We start from the raw sequence: 24954 nt of genomic DNA on the forward strand, positions 1-24954 counted from the left end.
CTCAGTCCCAGGCGTGTACAAAGGAAACAGGAGCACAGTTCACATTGCAGCTATGAAAAGGACGGGCTGATTTTGATGGAGGAGTCAGGATGAAGGATGGCTATTATTCAGCACGACATAACATCCCTACCTAGCAAAATGCCTTTCAGAGAGAGCGAGCGGTGCGTGGGGAGGAGAAACGAGGCTTAAAATACAAGAAAACCCCACAAAGGAAAAAAAAAAAATAACAAAAGCCCAGCTTTTTGGGCTCAGCCCTTTCTGCAGGAGCGGGATGAAGTCTCAGCTCCACGCCGAGAGCGTTGAGGCAGCGAGGGCTCGGAGCATCCTACTTAAAACAAAGGTTTCGGCGGGGGATCACTCGCATGACAGCCTTAAAATCTCCTTCCAGAGGCTCAGCCCCAACTCAAATGCATGCGTTCGGTCATGCAGCTCAATCTCCGTGCCTGTGCTTACCCTGAAATCCACCGGGGACACCTGTAGGTGCGGGGAGCAGCCAGCCCGTCCCACGGAGCAGCCCCCGGGGCTAACAAAGTGCCGCGGGAGCCGTGGAATCACCGCTTTACCTGCGGTAATTCTGCACCGCTGCTCAGTTCAGCCCTGTTGCCACAGTAACACTTGTGGTGTAGCCGAGATCACTGATTATGAAACTAGGAAAAAAAAAAAAAATCAGAGGCTGCTAATTAGGATATACTCCAGTTCTCCAAAAGCTCCATATTAATGACATTACGATTGCGAGCGCAGGGAAAACAGATGCCAGGAAGAATCACCTCGGTCAGCACCCGTGGCCAACAGCTGCTTTTCTTTTTTTTTATTATTTTTGGGGCTTTTTTTTATAGACAGGTCTTAAAAATTCAGCCTGCAAATTCCCTGTAAGATCGACTTGTTGTTTTCCTCCTCTTTGAGCAAACGTGCAAGACTCGGTGGAACAGTCTTTACTCTTTACATATATTTGCATGTATTAGAATGGGAAAAGAAAAAACAAGGGTTGAGGATGAGGTACAAATGATGACAGCCAGAGATGCATCCCCTGCATCCCTCATTAATTGTAGTTCTCTGGTTTCCAGATAAACCAAAATCATGATTTTACCAGTGGCTGTGAAGGTTTATAAACAAGGTTTGCAAAGGAGGGGGAGCTGGATTTGAAATGTGTTCCTCCTTGACTTCTGTGAGTGCCAAAAGCATTGTGAGGCATGTCTTCTGCTGAAGGTTTCAAGCTGAAAAGTCTGACTGGAGCACTTGTGCTGCCAGACACAACTGTTTTTCAGCACAATCCACAAATAAGACATTGGAGCGTGTTTCCTGGTGAAAGGAAAATTGCCTGACAGGTATTTCTGGAGCTGCAAGCCCAGAGAGATGCTGCCTTATAAAAGTCAGCTCATCAAAATGCCACGATTTTTCAATTTTCTCAGATGACCAATGCAGTGAGTGGATGAAATGGTGCTGAACGTGCAGGGCCAGGGAAAAGTGAGTTCATGAATTTTAGGGTTTATAAGAGCTTCCTATCCTGAAAGTGTCCAAGGCCAGGTTGGACAGGGCTTGGAGCCACCTGGGATAGTGGGAAGTGTCTCTGCCCATGGCAGGGGGTGGAACAAGATGCTCTTGAAGGTCCTGTCCAACCTGACCTTGATGGCCTCCAGGGATGGGGCAGCCACAGCTTCTCTGGGCACCCTGTGCCAGTGTTTGACCTCTCTCATTGTAATAAACACGTTCCTTACATCCAGAACTTGGAGAACAACTGGGGACCCACCTCTTTATCCCCTGCTTTGAGGCAGGAAAATAAGTGAGATTAATTTTTTACTCCAGCAGCATCACCTAAAGCCTTGAAAGCACAGAGTCCCCCACTCACAACTGCACGAAGCAATTTCTTCTCCCACTCATCAGCAATACTGAGGAAGTGTTAGATGGAGTGTTAATTACCTATAAATGTGATTTATTAGCTGGAAACAATACAAGACACCCACCAACCATCATTTACAAGCAACTGGCCAAGCATGAGGGCACTCAGTCCTGGGCAGACTGGGATTGGCACGTTGCAGATAACAAATTAATACAACCAGAGGGATTCAGCTGCATTTGATGGTTTAGTTGGAGGCATTATTTCCAACCTTTTAATAGGCTTATTTACAGGAATTAGTCCTTTAATGCTCTGTGCTTGTGTATCCAGGGCAGTGTAAGCTGGCTGGATGCAACCACAGAGAGAACATCTGCTTTTGTGAGCATTTAGGGAAATTACTGCCAATTACATGGATGGCAGGTGAGGGCAGCTGGGGAGGGAGGATCTGCCAGGAGGGACGAGGAGCCTTGCTAGAAGCTGATGTGAGCAGGAAGTGCCCTTGGAACAGAAATATCTCAGTAAAAAGGAGCTGCTGTTGCCCAGAGCGCCACAAAAACACCCAAAGCAAGGAAAGGATTTTCAAGGCCTGCAGAGTTTGGGGGTGATCCCTGCATCAAGGGAAATTTAAGTTGGATATCAGGAAAAAGTTTTTCATGGAAAGAGTGATAAAGTTCAGGAATTTTCTGCTTGAGGAGGTGTTGGAGTCCCCATCCCTGGGTGTGTTCAACAAAGCCTGGATGTGGCACTGGGTGCCAGGGTAGAGTTGAGGTGTTGGGGCTGGGTTGGACTGGATGATCTTGAAGGTCTCTTCCAACCTGGTCATTCTGTGAATTCTCTGAATCCCTGTAATCATTCACACTGTCAGCACTGTGAGCAAATCAGTCTCCCAAATATTTCTTCTCACCACACCCTGCTTGCCCCCAGTGGCTCTCTTTCCACCTTTATCTTTCTTTCTTTTTTTCCATCTGTTTTCCATCAATTTTTCTAACCTGTCTTTCTTCACCTTCTCATCTCCCATGCCCCAGAGGGGTGTCCTTATTTAAATGCTGCAGGCACAGGACATGGAGCCAAACCAAGCTGGGCACCTTCCATCATCGCTCCTGCTATAAACACATAATGTAAAAATACATTTATGGGTGTGACCAGACGGCCAAGGGAGGGGATTCTGCCTCCAGTAATGTGTCCAGCTCTGGGATCTCCAACATCAAGAGGACTTGGAGCTGCTGGAGTCAAGGAGGAGTCCAGGAGATGCTCCAGGGCTGGAGCCAGGCTGGGAGAGCTGGGGGTGCTCACCTGGAGAAGGTTCCAGGGAGAGCTGGAGAGGGACTGGGGACAAGGGATAGAGGGACAGGACACAGGGAATGGCTCCCACTGCCAGAGGGCAGGGTTAGATGGGATATTGGGAATTAGGAATTGTTCCCTGTGAGGGTGGTGAGGCCCTGGCACAGGGTGCCCAGAGCAGCTGTGGCTGCCCCCGGATCCCTGGAAGTGCCCAAGGCCAGGTTGGACAGAGGTTGGAGCACCTTGGGACAGTGGAAGGTGTCCCTGCCCATGGATGGGGGTGGAACTGGATGATCTTTAAGCTTCCCTCCAACCCAAACCATCCTGTAATTCTATATTTCTTAGATTTATATACCTATAAACCTATTATAAACCAAATAAAATGTAGCTACTACAAATTATATCTAGATTTTGCTATAAACCTACAATAAACCCAATATCACTGCAATAAACATATTTCCTGCTGCCTCAAGATTGTAAGAACTAGTCCTAAACACCATGGTGGGTACAAGCCCCTGCTGGTACCAACACAAAACCTAATGTTCAGTAGTTCTGAAAAATATATAATTAAAATGCAGCTTCTTATCTTTGAAGTGATCAACCAACATCCTAGGACGACTGACTTTTAGCCCTCCCATGTTATTCACAATTCATCCTCTATTTTCATCTCCCCAACAAAAGGCTGAACCCAACTGTATTATTGTGAGCCAGGGCTTTTATCTCCAGCCTTTGGAGCAGTCAAGGCATGGCACAGAACAATGGCTCTCACAGGAGAACAAATACAATCTGAACAAAAATACCCTGTTGCTAAGGTCTAAACCAGCCTTTTTTTTGGTAGCTGGGAATTCCAGAGCACCTCATAGTAAAAAAAAAAAAAAAAACAAAAAAAACAACCCCCCCCCCCCAAAAAAACACCAACCAACCAACCAAACAAACAAAAAAACCCACCCCAAAACAAAGCAAAAAAAAAAAGAGAATTAGGACTTGGATAGGAAAAGTAACCTGATATTCAGCACTGCTGTGTTCTTCCCTCCAGGATGGCATTGAAAATTCGAGTATGACGTAAAACCAAGGAAAAGGAAAGCTGAAGTTGGAGGAGCAAGCCCAGAGGTCCATGGAGATGCTGGGGAGGTCCAGATGGGACCTCCTCCTCTCCAGGAAAGTCCCAGCTCAAACCACAACGATTTCTCTTATGAAATCCAGCCCAAAAGCAACCACAGAGCAGCTGTGTGTGGTTCCCACATCCTCAGCCAAGGGAGCAGCACCTGCTTCTGCTTTTGGGGTTCAGTAGAGAAATGCTCCTCCCCAAGGAACCCAAGGAACTGGGTCTGGCTGTGGTGTCCTCCCCACCAAACACAAGGGTTTCCAGCAGCAATGGGGCTCTGGGGTCAGGAAAAGCACAACTGACAGCCCTGGCAAGGTGGGATATTGGGTGAGGGGACAGCAGAGCCATGGTGATCCACAGAAGCCACCAGCCTCCATGACCAGCCCATCTTCCTCCCCTCTAGATGGAGCTGCAGGAGAAGCCTGAGATCCCTCCCTAAAGTGAAGGTGGATACACCCCATCATCTCGAGAACAGAACCACACAGTCATGGAATGGTTTGGGCTTAAGACACCTTAAAAACCATCCAGTTCCAACCCCTGCCATGGTGGTGGCTTTGAATGGAGCAATGATCATGGAATGGTTTGGGTTGGAAGGGACCTGAAAGATCATCTTGTCCCAAACCCTCTGCCATGGGCAGGGACACCTTGCACCATCCCAGGTTGCTCCAAGCCCATCCAACCTGGCCTTGGGCACTCCCAGGGATCCAGGGGCAGCCACAGCTGCTCTGGGCACCTGTGCCAGGGCTCAGCACCCTCACAGGGAGGAATTTCTTCTCAATATCCAACCCTGCCCTTTGTCCTGTCACCTGCACCTCAAGTTCCTGAGGGAATTTCATCATTACCACTTTAATCATTCCATCCTGCCACCTACCAGTAAAACTCCCATCAAGGCAAATCAAAAAATCCAGAGCCCCCCAAAATAATGTTCCCATCCTTTGGTGAGGCAATCCTGTGCTGAGAACCTGCTCAAAAGTCTGGAAGAGCTGCTGTGCTCAGGGACACCACAGAGGCAGCAGCTGCAGGAAGGAACAGCTCCTCTGGAGTGGCTGGAGTTTGTGTTTGCACAAATATTTATGGACACGCAGCAGTGAAGAGATGAATTCTGGACATTTCACGTGCAAAACAAACACAGAGAGGGAATTTCAAGTTTCCTTGATGACAGCAGAGCCTGGATGCATATGGAAGAGACAGCAGAGTCAAGGTAATGCTGGAATTCAGTTTTTTATGACCCATTTTGCTTCTTTCCCAATAAACAAGGTCTCCCTGAGCAGCCATTAAACATCAGCATTTGTCACTTAGATTTTAGTGATATGAAAACAAACATTAAGAGGCTATGACAGAGCTCAAATCCCCCTGTGTTAGGCACCTAAGCCAAACAAAATTTTGCTGGATTAAATTCATTTCCATCCCAGGCAGAAGGACAGAGCCCTCCACTCAGGTTAAATCATTCCAACAGCAACGAAGACGACAGCACCCGAGACATCCCCATCCTTGAAAGTCCTTGCTGTTCCTTTCAAAAGGCTTTGAAAATCAGCTTTCCTACAAAAACACCCATTTCCATCACGCCCTGGAGAGGAACATAATACACAGAAGGCTCCTCAGTGTTGCTGTTAAATAAGAGACCCCCCAACCCAGGCATGAAATGGTACAGGAGCTCCCACAAACAGAGAGGGCTTTCTGTGCCTGCAGGGACACAACACCAACTCTGTTGCTCCACACCAGGACAGTGTTTGGTGGTGCAAGGGCCCAGCCTGACAAACTCATCTCGTTTTTACAGGGTCATGGCATGGGTTGGGTTGGAAGGGACCTAAAACCCATTCAGTTTCACCTCCCTGACATGGATAGAGACACCTTCCACTAGGTCAAATTGCTCCAGTCTGGTATTTAACACTTCCAGGGATGCAAGGGCAGCCACAGCTTCTCTGAGCAACCTGTGCCTCCCCACCCTCACAGGGAATGATTTATTCCTAATATCCCATCCATCCCTGCCCTCTGGCAGTGGGAGCCATTCCCTGTGTCCTGTCTCTCCATCCCTTGTCCCCAGTCCCTCTCCAGCTCTCTTGGAGCCCCTTTAGGCCCTGCAAGGGGCTCTGAGCTTCCCCAGGATCCTTCTCCTCTCCAGGTGAGCACCCCCAGCTCTCCCAGGCTGGCTCCAGCCCTTGGAGCATCTCCTTGGACTCCTCTGGAGTTGCTCCAGCAGCTCCAGGTCCTTCCTGTACTGAGGATCCCAGAGCTGGACACAGCACTGGAGGTGCAGCATCTTGAGAGCAGAGCAGAGAACAGAATCCTCTCCCTTGACTTGCTGGCCACCCTTCTTTGGACACAGCCCAATTCTATTTCTGGGCTGTGAGCTGGCTCATTTTTCACCCATCAGCATCCCAAAATCCTTCATCCTTCTGGGCAGGGCTGCTCTCCATCCTTTCACCCCCCAGTCTGTTCTGACCCTGGGAATGCCCCAACCCAGGCACAGGACCTTAGACCTGGCCTTGTTTAGCCTCATGAGGATCACAAGGTCCCTCTTCCTCAGCCTGCCAAGGTCCCTCAGCACGGAATCCTGTCCCTCATGTGAATCACCTGCACCTCTCAGCTTGGTGCCACCACTTCTGACTCCTTGCCATGCACCCTGAGGCCATCCTGCCTCAAATCCTCCTTGTTGTCCTTAGTCCAAACCAAATCCAGTCCCATCCTTCAGTGATTCACATCTCCAAGCCATGCCCTGTCCCAAACCAGCCATTCCTGGATGATTATCTGTGGGATTGGTTCATCCTAAATGGGTGATACTGTACCCCAAGCCATCTCCTGTCCCAAACCAGCCATTCCTGGATGATTATCTGTGGGATTGGTTCATCCCAAATGGTGATACTGTACCCCAAGCCATCCCCTGTCCCAAACCAGCCATTCCTGGATGATTATCTGTGGGATTGGTTCATCCCAAACGGTGATACTGTACCCCAAGCCATGCCCTGTCCCAAACCAGCCATTCCTGGATGATTATCTGTGGGATTGGTTCATCCCAAACGGTGATACTGTACCCCAAGCCATGCCCTGTCCCAAACCAGCCATTCCTGGATGATTATCTGTGGGATTGGTTCATCCCAAATGGTGATACTGTACCCCAAGCCATCCCCTGTCCCAAACCAACCCTTCCTGGATGATTGTCTATGGGATTTGTTCATCCTACATGGGTGATGCTGTACCCCAAGCCATCTTGTGCTCGCACAGCAGTGAAGGAAGACCTGTAATCCTTCCATAACCAAATGAAGGGATGTTCCAAAGAGGAGAGAGAAAAGGAGAAGATGTCATTTTGGGACATGCAAAAGGCTTAAAACCAAAATCCTACAGATGGAAAAGGGGCAACATGTAATACATAGACAGCAATGGGGATGTTATGAGCAGTCAGTTCATTACAGGGTTATTTGTGGACACAGCAGTGCTGGGTTCATGGTTGGACTCAATGATCTGAGAGGACTTTTCCAACCTAAATGAGTCTATGATTCTGTTTCTACCTTAGTAACACCCTCATGTTAGGGCAGTGATCTCAAAGGAACCATTTCCATATAATTTCATTTCAATTTCTCCACATAATTTCAGAGATCCAGATGTGATTTCCACAAGTGCCTTAACTTAAACATGAACCAATCAGCCTCCACTCCTCTGTGGAGAACTTTCCTCTGCTCCTCTCCCCCACAGGCATCCATCCCATGGGTTCTGGGTGTGATCTGCCTGCTTTCCTGCTTTTAAAACCCAAGTTTGCCAGATGTTCTGGGATCTCTTTATATCCTGTGTACATCCCTGATGCTCTGATGTACAAATATGGGTACAATTACACATTTGGATGCTATGTAATGAGTGCTCCCCATCTCCCACTCTGGGAGCTGTAGGAAGGGCACACCTGGAGTTTTTGGAGAACATGGTGTCACCTTCATTCTCAGTAAATGAATTATCCCAAGAACAGTGCAAGGGATTCACTTTGCTGAGGGAAAATCTGGTATCTCCACCACCACTCTGCAGAGGATGAAGACAAAGAATTCCTGGGTGGAATTCTGACCGTTCCCAGCTCCAAAGCAGTGAAGGTGACAGGCACAGCTCAGCCTCTAAAGCTGATTTTGCACCATTGGAAATGACTGGAAAGGGAGAGCACAGAGAAAAGCAGGGCAAGCCCTGCTCTCTCCAGGTGGCCTTTCCTGGCAGCAGCAGGACATTTCAGCTGTGGGACACTCTTAAACCACCCAGAGGAACCAGTTATTCATGGCAGAAGCTGAGACATCATTAAGAGTCAAGGAAGGACCATCAGCAGTGGGGTGACTTTAATGCTTGCTGGTGTGGACTGGAATGAAAATTAATGAGTTTGAAATGAAAGGCCACCCATCCCAACTCACACCCCAACACATCTCTGGCTGTGACATTAATGTAGGGCCAGGATCAACCCAACCCCATCTTTCCCAGACCTATCTGGACACAGAGATGAGATCCCCAAAAACACCTCACATTATCCAGCCTGGTGGCACTGCCATGGGCTGTTTTCCATCCCCACCTGATTCTCCCCCTGCTCCTCAAAGAGGACACTTGGAGGGACAGGAAAAGCTGTAACACATCTCTGGAAGCTGCTTTAGTACCAAGGGAAAGACCTGGAGGGAAGGGAAGGGAAGTTTCAGGTGATTTGGCTGAAGGATGCAGCTGTTGCTGAGCAGCTTTAACTCCTCTCATCCCAGATCAGCTCCTCAGATTTTACCAGGACCTTTCCAGATGTTCCACTTGCTGGAACGATGCCACATTTGTGTGTCAGACTAAACATCTGTGCTTTTAAGCCTGGGATTTTCAGATCAGATCTATGTGTTTGGAGGGGGAAAATAACAACACAAATTGTCTGTAAGGGGAGTTCCATTGAACAGAGCCACCATTATTTCCTCCTCCCCATCCCCCACATGAGCCCTCCTCCCTCCACAGGCAAAGCTTTTCAACAGATTTCAGGAAAATGTGGAGAAAAACAATATTGTACATTTTCTGTGGTCAGGCTTTTCCTGTTAAGTCAGAGAGGAGCTACCAGAAACAGAGCCTGCAGTTGGCATCTTCCTCTCCTGCCTCACTGCTTCAGGGGAGAACCAACCAAACTTGGGATCTGGAGCTTGAGGACCAGCTGGGAGCCCAGTGTGAACTGGGAAAGGGGCTGGTTTACCCCATGGGTGTGTGCACCACTCCTGCTCTTACAGGGCAGGAAGTGATGGAAGGATCACTGGAAGTGGTGACAGGATCCCTCCAGTTTGGGCTTCAGGGGCTCCATAAATCTCCATCAGCTCCACTTTTCCACCCTCCCAGCTCTCACTGCTGGAGCAGCCTTTGGTCCCCACCCTCTCTTGAAGGCAAGAGTTAAATATTTCTGTGCTGACAGCTGGCTCTAATTTGTGGTCAGCTGTGGGGAACATGATCTGTGTCTCTGGGCTGATGCTTCATCAGAGGGGCACTTAGTGTCCCACCATCAGCATCACCTCGTGCCTCAGCATCTTTGTTCTCTCACTGCACCTCCTCACAGGGAAGAATTTCTTCCCAAAATCCACCCAAACCTGTCCCTGCTGCCCAGCACCACTCCAGGGTCTTCCCTGTGTCCCACAAGATCCTCATGGCCCAGCAGCATTTTCATGTGGGGCTTTTGCTTCTTTCCCATTTTAAATAGGATGCTGGAACACAGCTGGGATGTAGAACACCAAAACTGGGGATTTAACAGCCTGGCAGGTAAAAACCATGAGTCACAAAGCACAGGAGCACTCAGGGACACCAAATTGCACGAGGCCTGCAGTAACCTGAGCACTGGGGGGTGGGAGGAGGGAAACCTGGCACCAAGCAGGTCCCTGGAGCAAAGCATTCCCAGAACCACACCTACAAGGTTCTGGGAATTCTCACCTGCCACGAGCCAGGGAGCCAGCCTGGAAGGAGGTGACAACCAGGGCAGCCAAGGACAGTGAAATGTCCCAAAGTTTTGCCATCACCTCCATCCTTCCTCGTTGTCAGAAGCTTCAGCCTTGGGGAACTGGATATTATTTCAGCCTGACAGAATAACAGCATCAGGTTTTTGTGTGTGTCCCTGTGCACCCAGCTCCCCTCTGCCAGCCCACTTGAGCTCTTTTCACCCTTTTTATAGAGGAAACCAGCACCAGGATCAAAGGAGGCTCCTGGGGGAGAGGCTGATGGGAAAGGGCAGGAACTGTCAGTGAGGAGATGGGGCTGAGCAAAGTGAGGGCTTGTTCCTTTGTGCTGCAGCCTCTGGCCATGTAACCTGAGTGGCAGCACAGATTATGCTGAGTAGCAGAGGAAGCAGAGAGAAAAACACCTGTGTCTGAGTTGATGGAAATACTGGGTGACTGCATGAAAGGGAGAGCTGCTTCTGCTTCTCCTGAGTGTCACTGCTCTGGGTCATGCTAAAAAAGGTTCGGTGTTGCTTTGCTTATTTTTCTCTCAATTCCATCAGGTTCTGTGTGCAAAGAGGGCTGCCAGATGATATTTAATGCCTCAAATACAGGCAACTCAAATACAGGTCCTCAAATGACCCCAGGTTTTACTGGGAGAGGAAAATTTGATTTCAAGTCTTACCTTGGAAGTCCTTTGGTTGAACTAGATGGAAGAAGCTCTATTGGGAAATGAAGCAAACACAACGAGGTGTTAATTCCCTGCTGAACCAAGCCCTGGCATTCCCACAGGATGGACCAACAGGAGTGGTCTTTCTCCTTCCTTTTCCCCAGCAAAATGAGAAGCATCTCCAACATTTGGCTATTCCGTGCCTACCAAGACATCTGTGGTTTGGGTGGAAGAACAACTAAAGGTTTTCATGCAACTCCTCAGTCTCCCCACACATCCATCTATCTCTGGTGTGCTTTGAGAGCAAAATCCATGTTAAGGCAGGGAAAAGTGGATTTTAGGTTTTTTTTATGGATCCTTTGCAGTGCTTTGATCCTCTCAGCCCCTCTGGGAGCACAGATCCCAGCCTGCTGCTTGTTCCCACACTGAGGGAGAGAGGAAACCTCTCAGGGATCTGCATCATGGATGTTCAAAGCCTTCTATTCACCTTGGGCTGTGTTATCCAACTCTTTTCAAGGAGGACTCCTTGTGAAAGTCAGTTAAAGGCAGGGCCAGCCTGTATTTACCTTGGCACCTGATTGCCTTCCAGAGCCCTCCTATTTCCTCCCTGAGTAATTAATTAATAGCTTGTCAGTGAGGAGAGGAGGAATAAAGAACTTCACTCCATTATTCCCAAGTCTTTTGCCACTGTGGCCAAGCCCTTGACCATGCCCAACACCTGCAGTTTGTCACAGTATTGGGAAATACAGAAACTACCAATAAAAACCCTGTGATCCTTCTTTTAGGATGTTACAGGGATTAAGGTGCTTCCAAAGATGAGATGCAAGGTCACCCACAAGTGCTGGAGCTGATAAACAACCCCAGAACTGCTTTATAATCTCTGCCAAACATGTCCAGTATATCAGAATAAGGTTCAGAAAGGTGAAACACCTGTTATATATAATTTCCAAAGCTCCTGCTGAGGGGGATAAAAAATAAAATCCAAATAAAATCACTCCTTGCTGCTGCTGCAGAAAGCTTTAATCCCAAGCTCCAGGAGCTTTCTATCCCAAATTCAGCACATTGGAACACACTGCTGTTGCCCAACTAACCCATATTTTTTTTCTCCCTTTATGAACTGGGTGAATAAGTTCATAAAATCACAAAACCATCTTATTTCCACTGAGAAAACACAATTCCCTCCGAGCAAGGTGCAATCCCAGCCTCGCCGAGTCCCCTCCTGACACATTTACGGAAGTGCTGCCGTGAGGATTTCGGCCTGATCCGTCCTGGAAAAGCCTAAAATTACACTGCCCTACAAAGAGCTGGGATAAATCGACCCCTCTAAGCAAAGGGGTTGCCAGGCTTTTATCTTTTATCTTACAAATTTTATCTTCCCCCCATTGTTGGCTGACGCTGGAGCGGAATAATGAGACGATGCAGGGCTCTACGGGGCACGACTGGAAAACTCTGCCTTAGCAACTCAATTGTGTTCCTGATGCCTGTGCTGGCTTTTATACACAGCTACTGGTTTGGAAAGCTGCTCCTGATTGCACACACTCACCCCATAAAGATGCATTTATGATTTTCTTTCACTTATTTTTGCCTGGTGTTACAGTGAAGGAAATGAATTGTGAGGTTTGGGGCTGGGATGGAGAAGTGTTTTTATAAAAAAGTCTGGGGGGGATTGTTCTGGTTGGGTTTTCGTGCCCTTCATCCAGTCTAGACATGAAAGTCTCAGGATGCAGATGATTTCCACCTCTCTGCAGAAATTGTGCCATGGTATTAAAAAAAGGGATGAAAGGAACAATAAGCACTGAGATGTGTCTAAAATTAGAGGTTTACAAAACAATCTGAGTTTATAATATCCCCAGTACAATAAAAGCCAAGAGCAAGCAGGCCAATTATTTAAAAACTGCAGGATAAAAGGAAACCTTGATCAAAACTGTTATCAGGGGAACAAATCTATCTTTATTGTGTTGCTGACTGAAATAACTTTTCTAAAATTGCCACTATGCTGCTAAGAATTAGCTAAATAGAACCAACACACCAAAATCAAAACTGCCTTGTCCAAACCATCAACATGACAGCAGCCCACAGTTCTTCCCTATTTTCTGCCAAGGTTTAAATTCCAGTGTGGTTTTCCCTCTATGCACCTTCACTCATCACACAGAAAATGGATGAGTTGATTTCCATGTGATCTTCACTTAAATTTGCATTTTGTGTCTCAAGTGGTAGCAAAGCTGCAGTTCCAGGACTTTAAGTGAATGGGTAAATTAAGAGGAAAACACCAAAATTGTGTTTGCTGTGCTGGTGTTATTATTTTTAATATTAATCTTAAACAAGGAGCAAAATTGATACAACAGCAGTGCCAGAAATATCCTCCTCCTTCTGCCAGGGGAGATGAAAATGTCCTTTAAAATACTGGGGGGAAAATAATATTTACAAATCACTGCTGAGAGGAGGGATGCAGAACCAGCAGGGGACTGGAGATTATGCAGCATCCAACTTCTGCTGTCCCTGACCACTGGGAGAATTCAGGAGGAATTTAGAGTTGGCAAGGGGATAAAGTCACTGTCAAGGAGGATGAACTTCTCATTTGAAAAGCCATCTTTTCTTCTGAGGGTAGAGCAGATCCTCCAGAAACATGACCTTGCTCTTGTGTGAGGGAGTGAAGTCTCTCACTTCAGAAAGTGAGAGACCCTTTGAGCATTTTATGACCATTTTGGGTTCATCTTGGGTTCATTTTGTGACCATTTTGGGTTCACCTGGGGTGCAGCCCTGGCTGGGCTCTTGTGCTGCCCAAGGTGCATCCATTGAGGCCTCCTAATAAATCCCTGCTTTATAAAGTCACTGTCAGGGAGGATGGAGTTTTCCTTTGAAAAGCCATCTTTTCTTCTGAGGGTAAACCAGATCCTCCAGAAACCTGACCCTGGTTTTGTGTGAGGGAGTTAATGTGCTCTGAGCACAGATCCTAGGGAGATCTCCACAGGCTTTTCCTGAGGAGAGGTTCAATTCTTGCACATGAAATAAGAAAATGCGAGCCCTGAAGGAGAGAATCAAATAAAGATGGGCACTGCAGTGCCCATGGCCTCCAAACCAGGCATGTGTGGACTGTGTTCACATGCACCCCTGTATCTCCAGAACAAACACAACCATGGAGCTGGATTTGCTCAACTGCACCACACAAGTTGTTTCTTTACCCAGTGCTCTCTAATCCTCATCTTCACTGCTCCAGCTCTCTCTATCCCAAGAATTCACACTCAGCACTAAACCAAACTCAATCCATCTCCTTCCTAAATGTTACACACAGTCCACTTTCTCACTTTTCCCTCCTCCCACGTCCTACAGCTGTTTCCTCCATCACAACCATCATTCCTAGGTAAGAAATGATTCCCAGATCTCCCCATTCCTCCTTGGAAATCCATACCAAGTCAGAGATCCTTGCTTTTCTCCCCATCAACAGGCACAGCACTCACCTCGGTAGTAAACAAGGTTGGTGGCAAAGCACTCATGGCCATCAAGCTGTGATTCAGCCAAGACACACCAAGGGCCACAAAATTTAATGTTACAGCTGGGGCAAATCCTAACCTGCTTCACAAGGGTTCCTCATCACCAACCTGCAGGATGACCAAGGGGAAAAGAGAGGGGAAATAAAGAGTTCATGGCCAGCTACAGGGTACCCAGAGAAGCTGTGGCTGCCCCTGTGATGCCTCAGGTTTTGGCTTTTCTGTTTTTCAGATTCTGTGCTGCTTTAGTGTGTGGGTCTGGGTTTCATATGAGGGGATGGTGAGCTCTGTGCACAGAGCAGGGAGACAAAACAATTCCTGCTCCAGCTGGGCACCAAGGACAAATGATCCAAATCTCAGCACAAGAGCACAAACACCGTGGGCTGAAGAGAGAAAAACAAGAAGGATGGGACTGCATGGGCTAAAGCTGGAACTGGGCAATTAACTCCAATATGCAAATGGAGCAGAATTATAAAAGTGAGAGACCCCGTGAGAGGTCGTGCATTTTGTGACCATTTTGGTTCATCTTGGGTTCATTTTGTGACCATTTTGGTTCATCTTGGGTGCAGCCCTGGCTGGGCTCTTGTGCTGCCCAAGGTGCATCCATTGAGGCCTCCTAACAAATCCCTACTTTACTCTTTAGCTCTGTCTAACCTCTGTTCTAGGTCAGCCTTCTCTAGGCATTGCCTGGATCTCTGGAAGTGTCCAAGGGATCATTGGATGAGGCTTGGAGGAACTTGGGATGGTGGAAGGTGTCCCTGCCCATGGCAGGGGATGGAATGAGATGACCTTTAAAGAACCTTTCCAACCATTCCCACTCATACCCAAATATCCACCAGGCTGAGCTTTAATGCCCATTCTGTGATACTATAATGACACATTCTGCCCCAACTTCTTCCCCATCCTGCCCCAATTTCTTCCCCATTCTCAGAGCTCATGGAGCAATAATAAACAGGATTTTTTGTGGGTGAAAGTCAAGGAAAAGCTGTTCAGATCTCAGTGAAACCATTTTTGGTTCACAGGCTCCCATGGACACCAGGCAGTTTTGGGAGATGCCTCAGCTGCAGGAAGGGGAAGAGCACTCCCTGCAAAGATGGTTACACCCTCCTAAACCTAGAATCACAGCAGGGGATATAAAAAAAAAAACCTTTTAAAATTAAAAATATTTCATAGTAGCAGAATCACAGCTCAGAACAGCAACCCTGTAAACAGTGACAGATCCCTGAGGCCACCACACTCCTCAGTCCAGTGCCCTTCCCAGGAGGAAAGGGTTTTTTTCCCCCAGGAGGAAATGAAAACCACATGGACTGGCCAGGGAAGGGATCAATTAGACCATCTGGTCCTACCCACCACGCAGCAAAAACTGCTCCCTACAAGAAATTTCCCCAATTGCTTTATCCAGTCTCACTTGAAAAGTCCAAAGCAGTGGAGTTTCCAGCTCTTCTCCTGGGATATGATTTCTCCCTGCAGGAAGCCTTTCCTAGCAAGATTTTCCTTTTGAAAATGTCTTCATTTCAATTTGCTGCCCCCCTCTCTCCCCTGCCTGTGAGCATTTGTGAACTACACTAATGAAACAGATTAATACCAAAAAGGAATTACAATTCAGGAATAAATTAGTTTATTTTCCTTTTATCCTCTACCAAAACCCCTCAACATGTCAAAGGAAGTCAGAGTCTCCCTGAAATCTTTCTTTTTAAATTGGTCCCACTGCTCATAATTACACCTCCCCTCTATCCATACAAGTTACTTTGTTTTTCTTTCCCCTTCTCCTTTTTTAGGGAGGAAGGAAAGGAAGCAGAGAAAAGAGTAAGAAAGGGTGGGATAAGGGGACAGGGCAGAGGGACCCATCCCATCTGCTCAGCCTTAACTGCTTCCAACACTCCCCAAGTGTCTGAAAATGAAGTTATGATTCTGGTCTTGCCTGATGAATATTTTCAACTTCATTCCAGATGAAGGATGTGAGTTTATCCAATAATTGGGTTTTCTGCACCAGGAAACAGCTTCCACTTCCCAGAAATACCAAGGAGAAAGGCTGAGACGTGGCCAAATTGTGGGCAGCAGCTTGGAGAGAAAAAGGAGTAAGGGCTCAAATGCTGCTCCAAAGAAATAATTGCTCACAAATATTGGGAGGGCTGCAAGAGACAAACAAAGCCCCAAACACCCAGCAGGCTGGAGGTTGAGCACATACTGATAAAGGGTGTCAAAAATGCAATGGTTTCAAAAAATGCCCTTGAAAAAGTACTGGGTGGGAAAACTCTGCTTCAGCCACCATCCTACTTCCCCAAAGGATTTTATATTCATGTCTGGTGGTAAAAAACATTCAAATTTATTATAAAAAATGGTTATTTTGGGCTTGATCTTCAGCAAATAATGCCCCACTGGATCCAAGAGCCTGCTGCCACTTCAAGGTCCTCCCCCTGGGGCAGGGACACCTTTCACCAGCCCAGGTTACTCCAAGCCCCATCCAACCTGGCCTGGGACACTCCCAGGGATGGGGAAATACAGGAATGGGGAATCAGAACTCATCAAAGGCTGTTCCCATCCCACAGATGCCCACATCAGTGTCACTTTTTAAAGGTTTCCACTCCTGCCAGGAGTTTTGCTGGAGATCTTGTGCAAACCCATCCAAACGTGTGTGTAAATCCTTGCCTCAAAAGGATCTGAAGGCCAATGGGATTTTTTTAGGTGGGAGGGCTGCTCCAGGTAGGAAAACCCATCAAGTTTTGTGGTAAAAACTATTCTAATTTATTACCAAAAATGGTTATTTTGGGCTTGATCTTCAGCAAATAATGACTCACTGGATCCAGGAGCCTGCTGCCATTTCAAGGTCCTCCCCCTGGGGCAGGGACACCTTTCACCAGCCCAGGTTACTCCAAGCCCCATCCAACCTGGCCTGGGACACTCCCAGGGATGGGGAAATACAGGAATGGGGAATCAGAACTCATTAAAGGCTGTTCCCATCCCACAGATGCCCAGCTCAGATTCACTTTTAAAGGCTTCCACTCCTGCCAGGAGTTTTGCTGGAGATCTTCACTCCCTCTTGTCCAAAACCATCCAACCATGTGTGTAAATCCTTGCCACAAATGGATTTGAAGGCAAATAAGATTTTTTTAGGTGGGAGGGCTGCTCCAGGTAGGAAAACTCATCAAGGAAGATGTGAGGGAAGCTCACACTGCAGAGGAACTCTCTGCTTGCTTCAGCAGCAACATTTAATTCCCACCCTTGTACAGCATGTTCTGATATTTAAAAATATTCAGCTGACTTCCACATCTCCTGTGCCCTTTATTTTTCTGACAGCTTCTCCTGGATGGGAAGTACAGGAAAATCCAAACTGCAGCAACAGAGCAAAGAGCCAGGAACCACTGCAGCCACTGCCCCGGGGCCAACTTTGGGGTGGTTTTGTTTAAAACACAACTTTTAGAGAGCTGTAAGAATAAATATATATTCTAAACCCTCTAACACTTATTAGAGCTCTAAAAAAAAAAAGCAGTTTTGGAAATAGGAAGTGCAAACCCAAAGGGAAAGGCAGAGCACAGGGAGGCAGCCTGCCCTTCCCTGTCTCCCTTTCTTGGCTGCAGGGAGCAGCAAGGAAGTGATTATAAAGCATTTATTTGCAAAATCACAGCCAATAAATCCAAGAGCAACAACAGCAGCCTCCCTCACACTGCTCTGTCCATGGGTGGGGGGAAATGAAGGAGAGCTGAGGTCTGACCAGCAGGCAGGTGCATGGCTGCAGAGCTTCACTCCCAAAATTTTTGGGAAGAGTTCAAGCCTATAAAGTGAAATATTCACCCAGGCTGCCTCTTACCTCTGCTTTTTGAAGCCCTAGAAAATAAAAAAAAAAGCCTTAGAAAGGCAATGACAGTTGTGGAATGAAAATGCCTGAAAAGGTTAAAAAGGAAAAAAAAAAAAAGGACTGGGCTGTTGAATGAGGAAATGAGTAAGGGAGAGCAAGAGAAAATAAAACAGTACAGAAAAAGCCATCTAAATTCTCCTCCCCTTTCCTGGATACAAATACCAGCACAAGAAAACCGTAGGAAGCGAATCTGACTGCTTTGAAAATCACTGAGGTCAAAAGCCTGTCAGAAGAAAGGAAAAAGGATTAAACAAAGGGATGATATAATCTATCCAGCTATAATTCAAACCTTGGAGGTATAAATAGCTCCACTACAGGCCTCAAGTCAACCACTAATTTACACTGCAATCAGGAGGGGGAGGCAGATCCCCATCCCCACAAGCAGATTAATCCTTAATTGCTCATTTTTGCATTTCTGACACCTTTCTTTGAAGTACCAAAGCTGGTACCATCTCACAAAATGCCTGGCAAGCCTGAAAATTGGAGAGATGAGCCTGGCTGCTGCTTGTTTGGGTCCCAGATGCTGCTGTGGGTCCTGAGTGCAGAGAAGAAAGGAGATGGCCCCAATCCATGGGGATAAGAGAGGATCAAAGCCAGCATTTCCCAGTTTGACACAAAGGGAAGCAGGACTCCAATGGCGGCTCTGTGTTTCACAGTGTTTTCCCAAGGCTTTAATTGCAGATAAATACTCACTGGGATATTCAAATACTTGTGAGCACTTCAATCACTTCAGAGGCTCTATAAATCCCTCTAGGAATATTGGGGAGGATGGGGTGTGTGGTGTAAGAGCAGCAGGATCAGCAGGATCATCTGCTGGTGGTTCTCAGAGAGGGACACCCGACCCCTTCTCCTGTGCTGTGTCCTTGATTCATCTTGATCCACGCCAGGAAGGCAGGGACAGTGATGGGAAAAGAACTCTAGGTGAGCTCCTTCAGTCCCTGACACATCCTCTATGCAACTGCATTGATTTTTAGGGGAGAAATTCCTTCATTCCTTCATTCTTCACCACATTCCCAACTTCTGAAGTTTGGTTCAAGAGCAGAACCCTTCCTGTGTGTCCATCCCATGTTCCCACGAGGAATAGCTGTGTCCTGACACGCCCTGCAATTGTCCTGTGGGTTAATTAACCCCCCTGCCCCTGTTAATGACCCTCACTGCATGCCAGCCTATCTGAATTGAATGAAAATGCCATCCTGGAGCCAGGATCATGGAATGGTTCGGGCTGGAGGGATCTTAAAGATCAAGTCCCAACCCCTGCCATGGGCAGGGACACCTTCCACTGTCCCAGGGTGCTCCAAGCCCCGTCCAGCCTGGCCCTGGACACTGCCAGGGATCCAGGGGCAGCCACAGCTGCTCCAGGGCTCCCCACCCTCCCAGGGAACAATTCCTCATTCCCAATATCCCATCCATCCCTGCCCTCTGGCAGTGGGAGCCATTCCCTGTGTCCTGTCCCTCCATCCTTTGCCCAAAGTCCCTCTCCAGCTCTCCTGGAGCCCCTTCAGGCACTGAATTCCCCCTTCCCTGCTGCCCACAATGTGGGATCACCCAGGGCACATCCAGCCTTTCATCCACCAACACCCCCAAGACTTTCAGGGCTGCCATTTCCCAAATCCCTGCTATTTTCTGCTGATGAGACACAGCATCCCATATAAAAATTCCTATCCTCTAAAACATCAGAATTTGTTTAACCAACAGCTTTCTCCTAACACCATCTCATCAGTCACCAGCCTCCATGGTGCCCAACCTCTGCTACACAAAACTTTGAATTATTCCTTTTGGGAAGCATCCAGCTTGATCCCACTATCAGGGGTGGTTTTATTTTTTTTTTTTTTTTTTTGTCTCAGTGGGTTATTTCATTAGGATGTGCCCCTGGAGTGTGCAGCTAGTGGGAAGAAAGACTTCTTGATGATGCATTTTCCTACCAAAATAGAAGCAGAATCTTTAAACACAAACAGATTTCAGCTTCCAGCACGACAGTCCCAGGGCAGGAGACTGAACCAGCTTTAACTACTGAAGCCACACAGGGAAGAATTTGTGAAAAAAAAAGGAAAAAAGAAAAAAAAAAAAAGTTTGGTTTCTGCATTACAGCAGCCACGTGCTCCAGATGGATTCAATGCCATGTGGGCTGGTGAGAAAAAAAATAACTTTGCTCCTCCCCCGAAACAGAAGTTGGGACAATTCACATCAAAAGTGGATCAAGCACAAAGCAAAAGTCACCAAATGCTTCAAAAGCAGTGAATTGTACCAAATTCAGATGTTAAAGCATCACTGGGAAAAAAAACCAACCCACAATGCTCTGTGGTATGAAACTCTGAAAATGTATGTTAAAAATTGTGTAACACAGAATTTTTCCATATTTTTGCTCCCAAGAATAAAGACTGGGATAAATCAACAGCTGAAAGGGCTGAATGTCATCTTGCTGTGAGCCTTTGTTCATAAAAATCAGAGTATGGATGAAATCATTCAAGCTGAAAGGAAGTGCAAATGTTTTAAGAGGTATTTTCCTTTGAAAAGCAAAAATCTGCCTCACGGTGAAGAGAAGGAGAAAATCAGTTCATGACATTTCTTTCCTTTTGTGACAGGGAAAATTGATTAAAATTATGATTGCTGCATAAGGAAATAAAGTCATTTCATTACCAGCAAGACATGGAGCACTGAGGGAGAATTTGTTCCCCTGCTAAGGCTCAAAGCCCATGAGATGACAAAGCAGGGATGCCCAGAGCACAGCGAGGGGACCAAAGGTTGAGCATCCTGCTGATTGTCTGCATCCCATAATTTAACCAGCACTTCCAATTAAGCACCTCTTACAGATCCATCATGGACTTCAGCAAGCTGACAGCCCTTCCAAAGCCCAGAAACAGCCACTTTAAAAACAATGAAAACCCCTGAACACCTGCCTGAGGGATGAACAAACTGGTGTCTAGCAGATATTATCTTTTTTTTTTTTTTTTTATTTTATTTAAGAGCAAATAAAATTGAAGTGGGGAGTGGATGTTTTAAAGCACTTAATGCAGAGCTGGGTTGCCAGCCAACATCTCACATCTAAACCATCTTCCTAAATGACCCATTTCAGGATTCAAAGCACATAAAAATAAAGAAATAGATATGAAATAGGTTTTGATCAAGCCTCTGGCTGCTTGGAAAAAGGACTTTTAACAGATTGACCTCTGAAGCAAAACAGCAGCAAAGCTGATCTTCCACTGATTAACTGCCTCAAAACCAGTGCCAGACTGGGCTTCCCAATTTGTTTTTGTGCTCTGGACACCTGTGAGCATCCCTGGTGAAATATTTTGGGGTGGTTTCAATGCTGCTCATGGCAGGAGCAGAAGATTCATTTCTGTGACCTGGCATTTGAGCAAACCAATCCCCATCCTGCCCAAGGTGTGTCTGAGCTCCAGGACAGACAAACTGAGCCTCTGGGAGGAGCTGGAGCAGCGCCTCAATGTGGGGGTTCAGGTTTTCTTGCCCCCCAGCACCTGCAGGGGGTTCTTCTTTCTTCTGAAGATGTGGTGACCTGGCAGCAGCTGCAGGCACTGATGCCCCGCAGCTGGAGAGCTTCAGGTTGGTTTTTTGGCAGTGAATGACGGCTGTAAGGGACACCTGCTCTGGCAGTGTGCAAGCAGAATCCTCATCCTGTGTGTTCATCCCAAAACAGACTGGGAAGGAGAAAATCCAGCCAGCACCACCCTTCATGGGGATCCCCAGGTGTTTCAGCCATTCCTGGGGCTCCCTGCACCTCCTAGCTTGGGGCAGAGCTCCAACGCTTCCAAATAATTCCATTTTTGCTCAGATTTAGCTCTTTCCCTCCAGACCCTTCACATGGAAGCATTGAAGGGCAGAACTCCAGCCCTTCCAAACAATTTCATTTTTGCTCAGATTTACCTCTCACCCTCCAGACCCTTCACACTGTTCTTGGTCAGAACCTGTAATTTTGAGCTCATCTTTGGGATGAAGGCAGGGAGATGCTGAACATCCCAAACATTTCCACACACCTGAGTCTTCTCACATGGATTAAAACACCAACAAATTGTGACTCCTGACCAACTCCTCTCCTGAAAAACCCAACTCAGCTTCCACATTTCTCCACCACCTTTCTGCTGCTTAATCCCTTCAGCCATTCCCCCCTCCTGCAGAGCTCTCACCTCCCCACAAATTTCCTCTGCAAGGAGGAACCTTAAATAACAAAACCCAGAGGGATGCAGCTGCAGAGACCTCCCTGCTCAGTCCCACCTGTACCTCAGCAGCTCAGATTTCACTTTAGTGCCATAACATCCACTCATTTTGGGGAGAAACAGCAACATTTCATCCTCTAAACTAGCTTGTCTCAAATACAAAGATTTTACAAAATCATGGTCTTGTTCACATGATCTTGTTGATTGAGCTAGCCGGTTTGTGGAAGGTGTCCCTGCACATTGGCAAGGGGTTGGAATTAAATGGGTTTTAAGATCTCCTTCAACCAAGAACATTTTATGGTTCTGTGATTCTATGATTTCTCCATCTCCTTGTACAAGACTGGAAGCAGCCCATATGAATATTTTTGGTCAGCTTGCTTTTTTTTTTTTTTTTTTTTTTTTTTTTAATTAAATGACCAGGTCTAGTTGAATTTTGAACCCAAAAACTTCCTCTAGAGCAACAGCAGCTTGACCTTGTGCTTCCTCAGAAGCTCAGATGTCACTTTAAATGCCATAACATCCACTCATTTTGGGGGAGAAACAGCAACATTTCATCCTCTAAACCAGTTTCTCTCAAATACAAAGTTTTTTGTAAGATTTTGGTCTTGTTCACATGATCCTGTTGATTTAGCAAGCTGGTCTAGTGGAAGGTGTCCCTGCACATGGCAAGGGGTTGCATTAAATGGTTTTTAAGATCTCTTTCAACCAAGAACATTTTATGGTTCTGTGATTCTATGACTTCTCCACTCCCCTGTACAAAACTTGAAGCAGCCCATATGAGTATTTTTTTGTCTCCTTGCTTTTATTTTTTTTTATTTTTTTTTATTAAATGACCAGGTCTAGTTGAATTTTGAACCCACAAACTTCCTCTAGAGCAACAGCAGCTTGACCTTGTGCTTCCTCAAAGCTCAGCCCAAGGTTAAGACCTGAGGTTGCCAGGAATGTGCTGAGGGAGGTGCAGCCAAGCTGGGCGCCTTCCATGGGGGAAAATAAGCCATGAAGAGGTAAAATAGCTTTGTTGTAGCATAAACTCAATTTATATCTGAAATGTTTCACTTTAAAGAGCTTCTCTCCTCCCTCCAGCTCTGCAAAGAGAGAATTCTCACCAAGGCACACAAACCACATCAAATGGAAGCAGGACCTGGCCAAGCAGCTCAGACACAGCCCCCACCCCACAAATGCTCTCTGCAGCAGCAAAATTATAGATTACAGTATTTCCTTCCCCAAATATTGTACATTTTATACATTTCACCTGGTACACCACCACTTCCTGCACTACAGCTTACACTGGGTAAGAGAGGACAGGAGAGGAAGGGAGAATATCTTGTATATAGATGGGCACCTAAAAAATGCATTAAAAATCAAGTTTGGGCATTAAATTCCCTCGGCAATGGTCAACCAAATAAAGCTGTCCTCCTCTTCCTCCTCCAGAGCACCCTTCCAGACCCCCCAAGCCATTTTATAACGATAAAATTATAATTATAATTTACCTCCTTGCCCAGTGAGCTCAGCCCTTGGCCCCACAGGTACCAACTGTGCCCTCTCTCACACCAATGTTGTATTTTGACAAAGCTCAGAGAAACTGGTGGAGTTTGTAAGAAAATTTCCCATTTTGTGTCAGAGCTGGAGGATTTACGCATCAAAAGCTTGTCTGGATTCTCCCCACCTGCAGCTTTTACCTGCTGCCAGGTATCACTTCCCATGACATGCACCCACCTGAGGCCACCACAGCTAAAGGATCCCTGCTGGAACCCTGGAGGATGAGAATTTTACATTTTCTGTGTTGAAAGGCACCCAAGAAAACCCTACATTTGACCTGAAGCCATAGAGAAAGCTTCCAAAATTAATTAATTAATAACACTAACACTATTCAAACACTAGTTTGAATAGATGTGTGTACTATCACATTGTAGAAAACTGAGAGTTGAAAGTTTTAAAATATAATATATATAAAGCTAAAATAGATGTTTTAAAGCAATAATTAGTCCTTCTGCTTAATAAATTTAAGTAATTTATAATTAAACAAAAAAGTACACATTACAAGATATAAGCAATTATTAGGTCAAAAGTAAAAATAACTCAAGTGTCATTTCTTCATTAAATAGTTTTTCCTTTAAAAACATTAAAAAGATAAATGTGAAACCATTTTATAACTTGTTAGTAAAATATTATAGAATTCAAAAGATGTAAGATTGTCATATAAATAAAAATTAATAAAAATCTGAATCCAAACACAAAATACCATCAATACATTTAATCCCAACCCTAACTTCAAAAAAGAAAAAAAAAGAAAAAAAAGAAAAAAAAAAAATCAATGGATCCCAGCCCTGGGAAATACACAAAATAATAATTTTTCCAGCCTGCCTTATCTCCCTGTGGACATCCACATACAAAAATCCCCAACCCAGATATGGGCCTGCCCTCAGAATGACTCTGTGTGAAAAGGGAACAGGTTCCTGACCAAGGGACAGTTCTGCACCACATCCATGTGTTCAACGCATCACAATCCATCCAACTGGAGCTGTGAGGGGTCCACACGTCCCTTGCCAAATTCCTGTGTAAATTTTCATTTTTCTTCTTCATCATTGCATAATGCAGGGCAGATTTGTGCAGCAATGTTGAAGGAGATTTGCTGGTGCAGAGAGAGG

At 46.3% G+C, this 24954-nt stretch overlaps 1 protein-coding gene across 2 annotated transcripts in view; it reads right to left on the reverse strand.

The window, feature by feature from the left end:
* Positions 1–24954, reverse strand: part of PTPRA (protein tyrosine phosphatase receptor type A) — a 131226-nt gene that overhangs the window by 39489 nt on the left and 66783 nt on the right. The window contains exon 4 of one of the 2 annotated variants that reach the window (XM_058804368.1): positions 454–647. The exons of the other annotated variant lie outside the window; for it this stretch is intronic. The gene's annotated coding sequence lies outside the window, so the exon portion shown is untranslated. The remainder of the gene's footprint in view (positions 1–453; positions 648–24954) is intronic. 2 annotated transcript variants of the gene reach the window in all.

This window comes from Ammospiza caudacuta, chromosome 4 (genome assembly GCF_027887145.1).
Source record: "Ammospiza caudacuta isolate bAmmCau1 chromosome 4, bAmmCau1.pri, whole genome shotgun sequence".
NCBI lineage: Eukaryota > Metazoa > Chordata > Aves > Passeriformes > Passerellidae > Ammospiza > Ammospiza caudacuta.